The 3418-nt window shown below is 40.8% G+C and overlaps 1 protein-coding gene across 1 annotated transcript in view; it reads left to right on the forward strand.

Moving 5' to 3' along the window:
- The window catches only part of Chek1 (checkpoint kinase 1), a 37984-nt gene that overhangs the window by 16361 nt on the left and 18205 nt on the right, over nt 1-3418 (forward strand). The window lies entirely within an intron of this gene.

Raw genomic sequence — 3418 nt, forward strand, 5'->3', positions numbered from 1 at the left:
TTTTTTTTTTCCTGTATTTTAGGGAAGCATGTACAGGGTGTTCAGGGTCTCGCTACTATATGGGACTCATAGTGATTCTCCTGTTTACAGCCTCCCAAGTGCTGGGATTATAGGCTCCTGCTACCACACCCAGTCTCATTCACTGTCTCAGCACGCCCTGGGGACCGACCCGGGGATGGAACCCCAGCCCCTGTGCCTGCTTACAGATGCTTTAATCTGCTGAGCTATTTGTCTGGCCCTTGAGTTCATTTCTGTGATTATGACTCTACAAGTGAGAATTGCTAGTTCCATCGAGTGACTATATCAAATTTTGTTCAGCCAAATTGGCCTCTGACTAGATTGTAGCTATTGACATTCTCTGATGCCAGAGGGTTTCTCCTATCTTCTACCCTGGCTTGTATAACATCTGTCTCTTGGGTACAGTAGACATGTACTAAGTATAAGTTGAAAGTCTTGCCTGCACTTTGTTTATGCTGAAGAGGGGAAGGTAAGTGAAAGTTTTTTGTTCTGGTTTGTTTATTGTGTAGCATTTTTCAATCCCCCATGTAGCTACTTTGACAAGAAGTCACAGTTTCTGAACCTCCAGTTTGAAACATCTTAACATACTTGTCTTAACAACTGTCTTGCCAATTGAGTTTGTTTGCTGCTTGTGAAAGTTGTGCCGTGTGTTACTTAAGTCTCCTTGCTACCCTTCACACTTCTTGACGAAGGGCTTTGTCTTCTTTCAACCCAAGTTTGTAGTGTCCTTTTCTAGCAGGGCAGCCCCTGCTGACTCCAGTATCTTTCATTAACCTCATGCAAATTGTTTGTGTGTTCATGGTATTTCTCTTTAAGAGAAAAGATGAAGATGTCTTTCCAAGTTTTTGTGTGGGTGACATCTTTTACTTTTTTTTTTTTAAATTAAAAAATTCCTGTTGGATCTTTCAAGGTAGAAGAGTCTAGAAACACCACCAACCAATATTTCCAGTGAAACCTAGTTTCTGTGCATGTATCAGTTTGCAGATTTTATTATTCAGTGCTCATTTTTTTCCTTTTTGTGTAGATAACCTCAAAATCTCTGACTTTGGCTTGGCTACTGTGTTTCGGCATAATAATCGTGAGCGTTTATTGAACAAGATGTGTGGTACTTTACCTTATGTTGCTCCAGAACTTCTGAAGAGAAAGGAATTTCACGCAGAACCAGTTGATGTTTGGTCCTGTGGAATAGTGCTTACTGCCATGCTGGCTGGAGGTAAGAACCACATATATATATATATATGTGGCCGGCTCTGATAAGAACCATTTAATCACGATGGAACTTCTATCTTACAAAAAGTCAGATTTGCCTAGTAAAATAATTTAACCAAGGGAAATGTATGGTTATTTATTTATTTATTTAATTTTATTTTTTTTTGTGGTACCGGGAATTGAACTCAGGACTCTGTGCTTGCTAGGCAAGCACTTGCTCTACTGAGCTATCTCCCCAGCCCAAATCCGTGTTTATATAATACTATTTTAATACTTTCTTAACCTTTTTTGGGCTGTTGTAACACAGTAACAAACTGGGGTGCTTGTACAAAACAGACTTACATTTCAGAAATTCTGGAGGCTAGAAGTTTGTGTCAGTGTACAAGTATGGTCACGCCCTGTGAGTGCCCTCTTCTGGCTTGCAGATGACATGGCTGACTTCCTGTATCCTCACATGACAGAGTAGGGACCACAGAAGTATGGTCTTTTTATGACAGCACAAATCCTTTTGTGAGGGCTTCCACCCTCAGATCTGATGACCTCCAAAGGCCTCATCTCTAAACACGGCATCATGTTGTAGATTAGGATTTCAGTAGTCCAACATGTAATCCATTGCAAGTAGTCACTCGTTTGTAACTACCCTGGAATTTTTTTTTTTTTTTTTAATGTATTTTAGGACAGGGTCTACAGGGTCTCACCACGTAGATCGGACTTGTAGTGATTCTCCTGTGTTCAGCCTCCTCAGGGCTGGGATTACAGGTGTGCGCCACCACACCCAGTCTCAGTCACCATCTCAGCACACCCTGGTGGTGGGGCTGGCCTGGCCTGCCTGGGATTGAACCTGGCTGCTGGCCACTATGCTCTGCCTAAGCAGACGCTTTAGCCCATTGAGCTATCTGGCCAGCCCTTGCCCTGGAATTTGTAATCCCAAAGGTTTTTAGAATAAGGTACATATAGCTTTGAATTTTTTTTTTTTTTTGAGATTTTTGAGACAGGGACTCTATAGTCAGGCTGGCCTTGAGCTCGCTTTGTAGCCCAGGGTGGTCTTGAACTCATAATGATTCTCCTGTCTCAGCTTCCCATGTGCTGAGATTATCCATGTTTGCCACTACACCTGGTAAATAAATCATCACAACAGCCAGCTCATTTTAGTTTCATTTTTAAATTAATTTATTAATTTTTAAGGTACCCGGCATCAAACTTAAGACCTTGCGCTTGCCAGACAGGTGCTTATGCTGCTGAGCTATCTCTCTAGCCCTATTTTTTTCCTAATTTTTACATTTTTGAGACATGGTTTTGCTATGCAGTTCAAGCTGGCCTTGAACTCACTGTGTAGCCCCGGCTGTCCTCAAACTTGAAATGATCCTCCTTCCTCAGCCTCCAGAGCAGTGTGATTACAGGTATGTGTCAACATGCCTGGCACTTTTTTTAGTTAGTTCATACTAGTAGTGCATAATGATTGTCATGTGGAGTTGGTAATGTCTTAATTCTTTTTGTTTGTCCTTACCTTTTCCACCATCTCTAGATCCCCTTCCCATATACACAAGATTTTTTACCCTGATTCCTGTTATTGTTATCTTTTTATTTGTACTTCTAATATGAACTTCAGCACATTTTTTATTTTTATTTTTTTTGTTTTTTAATTTTTTTCTTTTTAGGGGAAAGATTTATTTAGTTCACAGTTGGTACAGGTTTTAGGTCATAATCCACCAGCTTCCAGGCAGGGTGGCACTTGGCAGAGGGGAAATAGTTCATTGTCATGGAAGATGGCAAAGGCAACAGGGGGTTGGGTAGAGGAAGAGACGAAAAGAGAAGCATGTTTTGTTTATAGGATAAGAAATAGTTCATCTGTCTTTGACGTACCTTTGAAGTTTCTTTTTTTTTCTGATACACAGTCTCACTATATAGTTAGACTAGTGTCCAACTCACTATATAGTCCTGGTTGGACTCAAACTTGAGGCAGGGGGTTACAGGTGTGTGCCACCACACCCAGTGCACACACTCTGTATTTGACAATATATTTCTTTTTTTTTTGGTTTTATTAGTGTTGTTTTTTGAGATAGGATCTCACTATGTAGTTTAGGCTCACTTTGTAGCCCAGGCTGGCCTCAAGCTTAGGGTGATCATATTGCGTCAGCCTCCTGAATGCTAGGATTATAGGCATGTACCACTGTACCTGCTTTTTTTTTTT

This window comes from Octodon degus, unplaced genomic scaffold, assembly GCF_000260255.1.
Source record: "Octodon degus isolate 3935 unplaced genomic scaffold, OctDeg1.0 scaffold00136, whole genome shotgun sequence".
NCBI lineage: Eukaryota > Metazoa > Chordata > Mammalia > Rodentia > Octodontidae > Octodon > Octodon degus.